This window comes from Procambarus clarkii, chromosome 47 (genome assembly GCF_040958095.1).
Source record: "Procambarus clarkii isolate CNS0578487 chromosome 47, FALCON_Pclarkii_2.0, whole genome shotgun sequence".
Classification (NCBI taxonomy): domain Eukaryota; kingdom Metazoa; phylum Arthropoda; class Malacostraca; order Decapoda; family Cambaridae; genus Procambarus; species Procambarus clarkii.
The window spans coordinates 91719-104923 of NC_091196.1; the positions used below are offsets into that span (position 1 = coordinate 91719).

General features: G+C 35.8%; 1 long non-coding RNA gene across 1 annotated transcript; it reads left to right on the top strand.

The window, feature by feature from the left end:
- Positions 1-4051: 4051 nt before the first annotated feature.
- Positions 4052-12954, top strand: LOC138350709 (uncharacterized). Its single transcript, XR_011222237.1, has 4 exons — positions 4052-4158; positions 5041-5118; positions 8563-8669; positions 12404-12954. It is a non-coding gene; the product is annotated as an uncharacterized lncRNA (long non-coding RNA).
- Positions 12955-13205: the final 251 nt, after the last annotated feature.

Below are 13205 nucleotides of genomic sequence, written 5' to 3' on the forward strand. Positions count from 1 at the left end.
AAACTCCTCTCTGCAGGTTCAACTATATAATTAGTTTCCATTTTGAATCTCCATGGACATTTGTATCCAAAATGAAACCAATGTGGTTTCCTTCAGCGCCTTCAGCCAGCACATTTGCTCATTCATTTCCACAGATTCCAACATGGTAGGGGATTTACAGAAATTTGTATATTCATATTGTTATATATTAAAAATATGAATGCAGTTCAATATGATAAGACAAATACATGAGTTTATGATAAATTCGTTTTCTGTGATATACCATTGATATGCTCTTTTTTTCTTTAAACGGCAGACTAAACTAAAGTGCTCACATCAACAGATTTGATGTATAAATGGTCAACGCTCAACAGAGTTAGTATAAATGTATTAGTATAAATCTTACTTGTCTCATTGTTAATTCACATTCAATGTCAACTTGTGGTTTTGATGTGGCACGTTTGGCCAAGACACCCCACCCCATTATGCACCCCATACCCATCTTGTGGGCGGTTGTGGAAAGGGTTACAGAGGCACATAGTGGGCTCAGGGACTGAACCCCACAATTCATTTAGCTAAGCAAGTTACAATCTTGATGAGCTAGTTACAAAATTCAATATAAGTCATCACATCAACAATAGGTTCGAGATCGACCTCAAGTACAGGTTCTAAATTAAGCAACTGACATATGTGGAGAGCTAGTATCAAAATTTATATGTTTGTCCTGCACACCGTCCCCCATCCAGTGGGCAGCGGTGGATAGGTTACAATCACTTAGTTGTTATCTACAGTTAGCAAACTGGGGATATTTGGCTAAAATTTCTGGTAGCAGATCATTTTGAATGAAATATTGACACATCGCTGGAACATTGGTTATAGAATTGTCTCTAAATTCATGTATCTTTTCGCACTCCATCACATAGTGACGGAGGGTGTGCGAATAATTTTGTTGACACAGTTTACATTTGGTCAGGTCTACATCAGCAGATAATGAGAATTCCCAGAGATACTTGTAACCGAGTCTAAGCCGAGCAGTAGTAACATCTAGAAGTCTGCTGATTTTATTGGATGATCCATAGATGTGTGGCTCCTCTTGTATGATAGTATGATGATAGATGGAATTACTAGTTCCAGTTTCTAGGCAGGCGATGAATACTCACAATAACCTTAATTAAGCGTCAAAACAAAAATGTGTATACTCTTTTTACTCTCCTGACCTTAGTTCTCGAGCTATGTATTTCATTTTGGTACCAACGTGTTCGCAATAACATTCTCTAGAAGAACATCAGCAAAAACGATCACCAAAAGTTATATGAATACCAGCACCCAATAAATACCTACGTAGATGACTCGCCGTGAGTGCCCAAGAGTAACAAAATGTTTTTACTCTTGGGATTGTTATCACTTCCACACTTGTCCTACAGCGTTAATTTTGGTATCAATGTACTCGCAATGAAATTCCCAACACGGTGATATGAATATAAACGTAGAATAATGGTCGCTGCCCACCCGCAAGAGTGTGGGAAGTGGCGGAGCTGTTACCCAGTATTGGTGACAAGACGACACATGGGCGATACAGTGCTTTGAAAGTTTATAATTATTTCACTGTCCTGACATTATTATTGTATGTACGTCATTCATTTTTGTGCCAATGTTTTTGCAATAGAATGTTCTATGAGCCCGTAGGTAAAAAAGAGCAACAAAGCGTAAGATAGAATAGCACCATATATAAAACAACGCTGGTACATATCAGTGAGCGTCAAACACACACGAAATGTGTGTGTTTGATGGTGGTCAAACGACGTTTGATGTGTTTGATCAGGTGATGTCCTGATCCGCATAATTAAAGTATGAATTATGTTGAGAAAAAAATAAGAAAAAAGGGAAAAAACAGGGGTGGGAGAAACATGACAGAAAAAGAGTAAAAATACAATTTGGTCAACAAAACAGCATTGTTTAAAATAAAAGATATGGATTGACATTTTGGTGGTTATGTAGGTTACATTGAGTTAATTAGGTAGTACTTAGTGTTTATCTGTTATAGATAGGAGCTGCCTGGTATGGGCCAATAGGCCTTCTGCAGTTACCTTTGTTTTTATGTTTTTGCCCTGTAACCTAAATGGTTAGAGAGGCACATATATGGGCTTAGGGACTGAACCCCACACTACATTTAGCTAAGCTGGTTACAATCTTGATGATATAGTTACAAAATTCTGTATAAGTCGTCACATTATTAATGGGTTCGAGATCAACCACAATTTCCTGAATGGATATAACAAAGGGGATATTAATAGGTTATTAAAATTGTCAACACACGATAGAACACGAAACAATGGGTATAAATTGGATAAGTTTAGATTTAGGAAAGACTTGGGTAAATACTGGGTCAGTAACAGGGTTGTTGATTTGTGGAATTTTTCTTAACTTATAAATTTATCTTTATTTATCTTAAACTGGTTGGGAGAGGTACAGTTTTTAACATAATTGGGAAGGTCATTCCACATTCGAGGTCCCTTGATTTGTAAAGCATTTCTAGTTTGACTAAGTCGTACTCTTGGAATATCAAATAGGTATTTGTTTCTGGTGTGGTGCTCATGGGATCTGTTACAACCTTCTAGGAAGCTTTTAGGGTCAGGATTGACATTACAGTGCAGCGTTTTATATATATAAAATACACATGAGAGTATGTGCAGGGACTTAATATCTAACATATTCAGAGGTTTGAGTAAGGGGTCCATATATACTGCCCGGTTGCCTGAAATGCTATATGCCTACTATATTGGCTTTAGGTATTGTATGCACTAGCTCTATCTATAAATCCAACATTATGTTTGTAAATCAACTATGTATGTACTTTCCTGAATAAAATTGACTTTACTGTACACTTATATGCTCTGTGGATTTGTTATCCCCTATCGTTTGGGAGAAAAAAAATGACTAATACGTTCGGCGAATGACTTTGACTTCAACTTCACTTTGACTTCGTTCATGTCATCGTATTTTCCATAATATATAAAGGTTATGACAATGCAATTATATTATTGTGTGCAAATAAGTTGGAAATTTCATGTACCCTAAAAATAGTAAAATAAAGAATAAGAATAATTAAATAATTGTTGTAGTAAATTGTCACACGTTCATCATACGCAAACGAACACACAGTTTGGAGCGTCAGTACAACAAGATCGCCGCCATTTTAAAACACGGCTTCGAATGTAAGTAATGTTTTTCTCGTACTAACACTGTATTATGCAATAGATTAGGTCTTGAATTCACAAATTTAGTTGTTACATCTGACAGAGTATGTTAGACTGTGTAATGCTGGTCCATGTTGACGTATTTGTGGGCTTGGTTGGTTTAAATGTGATGGCACCCCAATAAGGGCAGAGATTTGGGCACCCCACAACTGCTGCATATTCTAGCTTTGGACTAGCAAAAGTGGTGAACAATTTCTTTAGTATTTCGCCATCCATGTATTTAAAAGCAATTCTGAAGTTGGAATGCATGGCATAGGCTCCTCACACAATGTTCTTTATGTGGTCCTCAGGTGATAGTTTTCTATTTAGAACCACCCCTAGATCTCTTTCTTTATCAGAATTCCTTAAAGATTTCTCACATGGTTTTCCTAATGATAGATTGTGGGCTGTAAGGGACAGGTTTGATGTATGGATTAGTTGATAGAAGTTCCAGTCCACCTGTAGACAGGGATCTCACATCAGCTTGTATATTATACAAGGATAAGATTTGATAAATTCAGTTATTTGACTGAACACTGGCTCTGTTTAAATCAGAGATTTAAACATACATAGTCTAACCTAGCTCCTTTCTTTTTTACCTAGCTTTTACCTAGCCTAACCTAGCTTTTTTTTCCCAAGCTGGTCTATGGCGTGTATGTTAAATAAACCAAATTTTTCACTTTTGACAATTGAGCACCTGCTACATCCAGATTCTAGGGAGGAAAGGAATATAATATAATATCTAATATATCTATCTGTGTGAAATAGATTAAATCCATTTATTTGATATTCAGCTAATAGTTCTGTATTTTCTACATTCATCCATGTTTTGGTAAGTGCAATAATATGTATTGTTTCATTGAAGATTAGAGATTCAAGATAGTTCTAGATTTCCGAAGTACTGAAACGCGCGCCATACAGGCTTGGTGGATCTAGGTGCAAGGTAAAATTATTTACATTTACTTGTTTTGTATTTATATGCATATATGCATTTATATGCATTATTCTATAGAATAATAGATCTCGTAATAATTTTGCAAAAATAGTGGCATTTACTATTTTTAAAAGATTATTAAAAAATTTACTGATATGGTGCATTCGGAAGACAAACCCAATTTTTCACTTTTGACAATTGAGCTCGGGTGCAGGGGGGGGGGGTTGTGTAAAAGCCTGGTTTGTGCCTCGGAGAGGCTATGGGATCCAGTAAGATCGTCCTTCCTTTCCTCCCTAGAATCTGGATGTAGCAGGTGCTCAATTGTCAAAAGTGAAAAATTGGGTTTGTCTTCCGAATGCACCATATCAGTAAATTTTTTAATAATCTTTTAAAAATAGTAAATGCCACTATTTTTGCAAAATTATTACGAGATCTATTATTCTAATAAGTGTTTGATAAAATACAGTAGACTGCCTACTGGTTTTACCTGTAATAAGGTTTGATACAGATGATTATCCGTTCAAGGGGATTAAATAGCCGTTCTATGGCCCCAGGGTTTTCTCAAATTTTCTTTCATAGCCGGTCTATGGCCCCTGGGTTTTACGAACTTTTTTTCCCAAGCCGGTCTATGGCCCCTGGGTTTTACAAACTTTTTTTTTCCCAAGCCGGTCTATGGCGTGTATGTTAAATAAACCAAATTTTTCACTTTTGACAATTGAGCACCTGCTACATTCAGATTCTAGGGAGGAAAGGAATATAATATAATATCTAATATATCTATCTGTGTGAAATAGATTAAATCCATTTATTTGATATTCAGCTAATAGTTCTGTATTTTCTACATTCATCCATGTTTTGGTAAGTGCAATAATATGTATTGTTTCATTGCAGATTAGAGATTCAAGATAGTTCTAGATTTCCGAAGTACTGAAACGCGCGCCATACAGGCTTGGTGGATCTAGGTGCAAGGTAAAATTATTTACATTTACTTGTTTTGTATTTATATGCATATATGCATTTATATGCATTATTCTATAGAATAATAGATCTCGTAATAATTTTGCAAAAATAGTGGCATTTACTATTTTTAAAAGATTATTAAAAAATTTACTGATATGGTGCATTCGGAAGACAAACCCAATTTTTCACTTTTGACAATTGAGCTCGGGTGCAGGGGGGGGGGGGTTGTGTAAAAGCCTGGTTTGTGCCTCGGAGAGGCTATGGGATCCAGTAAGTTCAGTAGAACTTCGGTTTCAACCCTTTTACCCTGTTGTAGCTCAGTCGATTAGGGCAGTGTCTGGGATGCTCCCGGACGCAGGTTCGAATCCTCGTCACGGCCCTTGTGGATTTGTTCATTTGATGCATCACGTTATTGTGATCTGTGTGTGTAATTCTTCACTTGCTACAGCAACAGGAATGTGTGTGTATGTATTTGTGTTGTTGAATATGACCGAAAGTGAAAGATTAATGATTCTAACACAAATCGTCTGAATATTTGTTTTTCTTCACTGTCGAGAGTAGTTAAAAAAATTTACTCGAGTTTATTTTCACACCTTATTTATGGTCCTTAAGTCCCTCTCCTTAATGCTGCTGCTGTTTCTCGCATCTTTGCATCGCTTGTATGTTTGGGGGTTTGGCCTCTTGCTATATATTGATTCCATTTGTGTGTGTTTGGGTCTCAGGCCCTCTCGCAATTTCTGTTGAACAAACCCCTTTTCCTAGTTCTGCATCTCTCCTTTGGTACAAATTTTGTTGTGCTTTTATCATATATTTCACAAAATTTGACATACATTTCATTTACTTCATGTCCTATCAGCAAGTGTTTGTCAAATTCTTTAAGGAAAGTTTATCATCCTGATTGCAGATCTCTAGCGCTATTATGTCAACTTCTTGTGGATTCGCAATCATTATTTAATTTACCTTTAGGTGTTCTTTCACCAGCACAGCAACACTGTACCTCTCCCAACCAGTTTAAGATAAAAACTAAGTACTAACTAATTAACTCAATGTAACCTACCTTACCCCCAAAATGTCAACCCATGTCTTCTATTTTAAACTGCTGTTTTGTTGACCAAATTGTATTTTTGTTTTTTTCTGCAATGTTTCCCCCCCCCACCACTCTACCACCACATTGAGTTTAGTAGCTCTGTGCACGTCAGGTGCTGTTTAATATACAGACCTACTCCTCCATTTAACCTAGTTTCTCTATCACATCTATATCACTTTGTGCTTTAGGCCTGGTGGAGCTTGGTCCACCAGGCTGTTGTTTGGAGTGGACCGCAGATCCACATACAGTCTGCATATGATATACAGTCTGTTGATCAATTGAACTACAGTAGTTAGTTTTTATCATCCGAATGCACCAATATGTGTTCATTCTTCCCAGATGAAGGAACTAGGTAATATTCATCATCTGAATGCACCATCTGAAGCTTTAACACACTCATGATACACGAGAGGTTTAAAAAATTTTAAAACTTTTAAAACTTTTTGACCTATGTATTTAAAAGCAATTCTAAAGTTAAAAAGTATAGCATAGGCCCCTCGCAGAATGTTCTTAATATGATCCTCAGGTTATAGTTTTCTATCTAAAACCACCCCTAGATCTCTTTCTTGATCAGAGTTCTTTATAGATTTCTGTGGCTCGATCATAGAAACTAAGTAAATTCGTTACACTGGACCTTCCAGATCGAATACCATGCTGACAGTCTGATATATCATTCAGTACGTCTGCATCTGAAATTGAGCAATACCGGATTTATTATTTGGTTTTATAAATTTTATACTTATAATCTTAACTTATTTCAGAGACCACGAGTAATCTGGGCTTCGAACTCAACAGAAAAGCCTTCCGTAGACCTGCTTCTTTGCTACATAATAGACAAAATTTAGTAAGTATTGATTTATTATGTGTTTGTTTATTTATTTATTTTTTCTTTATATACAAGAAGGTACATTGGGGGAGAGTACAATGACTTGAAGTTATACATTCTTGTAAAGCAACTAGCACTCATAGCGTTTCGGGCAGATCTAAGTATAGACCAAGGAACTTACCATCTTTTTTATTTCTGATGTTAACATTGTGTAACTGTAGATGAATTGCATTTGTTGATTTGCTCCCAAGTAAGATGTTGTAGGTCCTTTCTATGTTTAGTGGGAGTTTGTTGGTTGACATTAATAAGTGGATTTTTTTTTAATTTATTGTTTACATCATTATTGTGTTGTGTTGTGTTGTTTTGGTAGTGATGTGCAATGTGTTGTTTGGGTAGTGATTCGTCCAGTTCTGGTAGTAGTGCGGTTGTTGTGTGGTGTAGTACTTGTGTGCTTGTTAATGACTTGTATTCCAGTCTTGTGGGTATCTCCTTTCCCCTACGGGCCAACTGCTTTGTTCTTACCTAGCATTTTGCTTTGTTTGGGTATGAATGTTTGTGTGCCGTATATTTTGCAAAATTTGCCATATATCTCATTATTTACTCCTCTGCCTAGCAACAAGTCTGTCTAATTATAATCATTAACTGTTTTTCAAAGTTCCCCATAGTGTCCTTTATTGAAATCGAGTTCATGAACCGTTTCAATGTTCTTATTTTCTTCTAGATTATATCTTAAAGTATATTTAAATGTTATTGTTATTATTGTTATTAAATGTTATTGTGACATTGCATTGCAATTGATCTATGTTGTTTACCATACCGTTCATTTCGTGAGTATAAGTATAGATGCCACACTTGTGACAGGTAAAACCATGCCTTTTTTGAAAAACAGCACCGTCTGTTGCACGTAAGAGCAACCCACACTATATTATGTTGCGATATTATTTCAATATTTCCGATTGCATTGATAATTTGAATTTTCATAGATTTCAATTTATTTTCATTTCGATTTAATAATTTTGTGTGACATTGCAGTGGAATTGAGCTGTGTTGTTTACCATACTGTTCATTTCATGAGTATAGTTTATTTTTTTCATTTCATTTTTTTAGCTGTTCTTATTTTTCAGTGATGGGAATATCAGATCATTTGATGTTCCCAATTTTCTGATGGAAGCATCAGACCATTATAGAATGCATCGGATGAGGTAGTTTGGAATGGTGGGGAGGACGAGAGGGGGGATGGTGGGGAAGACGAGGGGACAGAGGAGAGGGTAATGGTGGGGAGGACGAGGGGACTGGGGAGTTGGGGATGGTGGGGACAGGGGAATGCTGGGGAGGACAAAGGGACAGGTGAATGGGAGATGGTGGGGGAGGAAGAAGGACAGGGGAGGGGAAAATGGTAAGGAGGACGATGGGGCAGGGAAGTGGGAATAGTGGGGATGATGTGGGGACGGGGAAGTGGGAAGGACGAGAGGACTGTGGAATGGGGAATGGCAAAGTGAATTATAATTATATATATTAATTAATTCTTATAAATTTCCAGAAGCCTGTATCAACACCCACACTAATGCAACTGAAAGAGATGTTGAGACAAGTATTGCTGATATGTTGAAGAACGCCCCAAACAAACTCGGTGGAAACAGATACAAGGTAAAGTTTGCCAATTTGCTGTAGTCTAATTCAATTTCTTTTTAGTAATCTTTGAGAACATTTATGCTATGAATAAGATAAAATAATGTAACTGATTTTGACTAAATATGTAGATATATTTAATTTTCTGAGCACTAAAAATGAAAGAAAACCAAAATAAGAGGTGGCTACTATCTCTAATAATGGGCTGGAATAATGCAGGATATAATAATATATATATATATAAATATGACACTGTCAGACCACGGAGGAAGAATGAAACAGGAATTTCCTTAAGTACTTTTGTATATTAAATACATATTCAGAAGGTCCTTCTGAAGATGTATTTAATATACGAAAGTACTTAAGGAAATTCCTGTTTCATTCTTCCTCCGTGGTCTGACATTGTCACATTCTTAATCACGTGTTTATTTTCGTGATATACACACATATATATAAATATATATATATATATATATATATATATATATATATATATATATATATATATATATATATATATATATATATATATATATATATATATATATTATTAAATATGACCGAAAAAGTAAGATTAATAATTCTAACACGAATTTTCTCAATCTTTCGTACATTACGCTTCACTGTTGGAGGTAAATAAAAAATCACTTCTCCAAAATTCATTTTTATTTCTAGTCTGACGCGACACGGGCGCGTTTCGTAAAACTTATTACATTTTCAAAGACTTCACAAATGCACAACTGATTAGAACTTACGTCTCTCTGATATTATATCTACATTTGAGTGAGGTGGGAAGGGTGATGTGGCATTAACACAAGACAGAACAGGAGGGGATATTAATAGGGTATTAAAAGTATCAACACAAGACAGAACAGAAACAATGGGTATTGAATAGAAGTGTTTGTAGAAAGCCTATTGGTCCATATTTCTTGATGCTTCTATATTGGAGCGGAGTCTTGAGGTGGGTAGAATATAGTTGTGCAATAATTGGCTGTTGATTGCTGGTGTTGACTTCTTGATGTGTAGTGCCTCGCAAACGTCAAGCCGCCTGCTATCGCTGTATCTATCGATGATTTCTGTGTTGTTTACTAGGATTTCTCTGGCGATGGTTTGGTTATGGGAAGAGATTATATGTTCCTTAATGGAGCCCTGTTGCTTATGCATCGTTAAACGCCTAGAAAGAGATGTTGTTGTCTTGCCTATATACTGGGTTTTTTTGAGCTTACAGTCCCCAAGTGGGCATTTGAAGGCATAGACGACGTTAGTCTCTTTTAAAGCGTTCTGTTTTGTGTCTGGAGAGTTTCTCATGAGTAGGCTGGCCGTTTTTCTGGTTTTATAGTAAATCGTCAGTTGTATCCTCTGATTTTTGTCTGTAGGGATAACGTTTCTATTAACAATATCTTTCAGGACCCTTTCCTCCGTTTTATGAGCTGTGGAAAAGAAGTTCCTGTAAAATAGTCTAATAGGGGGTATAGGTGTTGTGTTAGTTGTCTCTTCAGAGGTTGCATGGCTTTTCACTTTCCTTCTTATGATGTCTTCGATGAAACCATTGGAGAAGCCGTTATTGACTAGGACCTGCCTTACCCTACAGAGTTCTTCAGAGTTCTTCAGAGTTCTTCCTCAGAGTTCAGAGGAACTTCTTTTCCACAGCTCATAAAACGGAGGAAAGGGTCCTGAAAGATATTGTTAATAGAAACGTTATCCCTACAGACAAAAATCAGAGGATACAACTGACGATTTACTATAAAACCAGAAAAACGGCCAGCCTACTCATGAGAAACTCTCCAGACACAAAACAGAACGCTTTAAAAGAGACTAACGTCGTCTATGCCTTCAAATGCCCACTTGGGGACTGTAAGCTCCAAAAAACCCAGTATATAGGCAAGACAACAACATCTCTTTCTAGGCGTTTAACGATGCATAAGCAACAGGGCTCCATTAAGGAACATATAATCTCTTCCCATAACCAAACCATCGCCAGAGAAATCCTAGTAAACAACACAGAAATCATCGATAGATACAGCGATAGCAGGCGGCTTGACGTTTGCGAGGCACTACACATCAAGAAGTCAACACCAGCAATCAACAGCCAATTATTGCACAACTATATTCTACCCACCTCAAGACTCCGCTCCAATATAGAAGCATCAAGAAATATGGACCAATAGGCTTTCTACAAACACTTCTATTCAATACCCATTGTTTCTGTTCTGTCTTGTGTTGATACTTTTAATACCCTATTAATATCCCCTCCTGTTCTGTCTTGTGTTAATGCCACATCACCCTTCCCACCTCACTCAAATGTAGATATAATATCAGAGAGACGTAAGTTCTAATCAGTTGTGTATTTGTGAAGTCTTTGAAAATGTAATAAGTTTTACGAAACGCGCCCGTGTCGCGTCAGACTAGAAATAAAAATGAATTTTGGAGAAGTGATTTTTTATTTACCTCCAACAGTGAAGCGTAATGTACGAAAGATTGAGAAAATTCGTGTTAGAATTATTAATCTTACTTTTTCGGTCATATTTAATAATATATGTCTACAGGAAAGACTGCTACCAAAATATACTAATATATATATATATATATATATATATATATATATATATATATATATATATATATATATATATATATATATATATATATATGTCGTACCTAGTAGCCATATATAAGGCTACATATAATCTCTTCCCATAACCAAACCATCGCCAGAGAAATCCTAGTAAACAACACAGAAATCATCGATAGATACAGCGATAGCAGGCGGCTTGACGTTTGCGAGGCACTACACATCAAGAAGTCAACACCAGCAATCAACAGCCAATTATTGCACAACTATATTCTACCCACCTCAAGACTCCGCTTTACTGGCATTTGATTATAAATTATACCTAATTATACCTAATTTTGACCCGAACTTGACCCTGTGGGACCTCAGCAGCTCATCTTCTGCCTCTTTTGCGCCCTTGCCACCTCTTCTGTCTTCCCATGTTGGTCCTCTTCCTGCTGCTAAGTTTCCTCCTCTTTCTCCTCACAATGATCTCTCACATGCTCACAGTGATCCCATTTCTCACAGTGGTCCTATTTCTCACAATGGTCCCATTCCGGGCTTGAGGACTACTCCTTCCTTAGAATCAAGAGTACAATACATAATGGCATTTTGTAAACAACCTAACTCTATGGGCATTTTTTGTCGAGTAGTGGGCATGTGTGTGTGTGTGTGTGTGTGTGTGTGTGTGTGTGTGTGTGTGTGTGTGTGTGTGTGTGTGTGTGTTTGTGTGTGTGTGTGTGTGTGTGTGTTTGTGTGTGTGTGGGTGTGTGTGTGTGTGTGTGTGTGTGTGTGTGTGTGTGTGTGTGTGTGTGTGTGTGTGTGTGTCTAGCTCTACTAAATATTTAGTAGTGGACATCTTCAAGAGAAAACTGTATGGTTTTCCACGCTAAACAACAGGTATATAAATTAGGTATAATTTATATACCTAATATATATATTAGGTATATATATATATATATATATATATATATATATATATATATATATATTTATATATATTTATTTTTATAAATATATATATGATATATAGATTCTATTCTATTATTCTATTCTATTCTATTCTATAGTTTTATATAGATTCTTGTTTTAGTTTTTTTTTCTATAATATGGAAACAGTTTTTAATTAATAAATTAAATATTATATAATAAAATAATGTATTATTGAAAACAATTAGTAACAAACAATATTTCATTACAGGGTGGTGAAGCAAGAAGACATGTGCATCACACAGCAGACTTGGATATGACGAAGAATGAAAATGGCTAATGTCTATATACAAGAATCTATATGTGTCTATATATAGACACATATAGATTCCTATATAAATCCCCTTCTCGGCCTACTATGCAAGGCCAGATTTGCCTAATAAGCCAAATTTTCCTGAATTAATATATTTTCTCTAAATTTTTTCTTATGAAATGATAAAGCAATCCATTTCATTATGTATGAGGTCAATTTTTTTTATTGGAGTTAAAATTAACGTAGATATGTGACTGAACCTAACCAACCTTACCTAACCTATCTTTATAGGTTAGGCTAGGTTAGGTAGCCGAAAAAGTTAGGTTAGGTTAGGTTAGGTAGGTTAGGTAGTCGAAAAACAATTAATTCATGAAAAGTTGGCTTATTAGGCAAATTGGGCCTCGCATAGTAGGCTGAGAAGGGCGTTCTGGCTACTAGGTACGACATATATATATATATATATATATATATATATATATATATATATATATATATATATATATATATATATATATTAGGTTAGGTTTGGTAGGGTTGGTTAGTTATCATATATCTACGTATAACTAGCTAGTTTTACCTTTATATATATATTATTTATATATATATATATTATATAAAAAGTTTGTGAGGAAGACCTCTGGTGCCAATGTGGGGACCCATAGCCTCGGAGAAGAAAATAAAAAGTATTCAGAGGAGACCTTGTGGTCACTCACTAAACACTAATATTATCTTCTACCACCCCCATTCTTTTGTATGTACA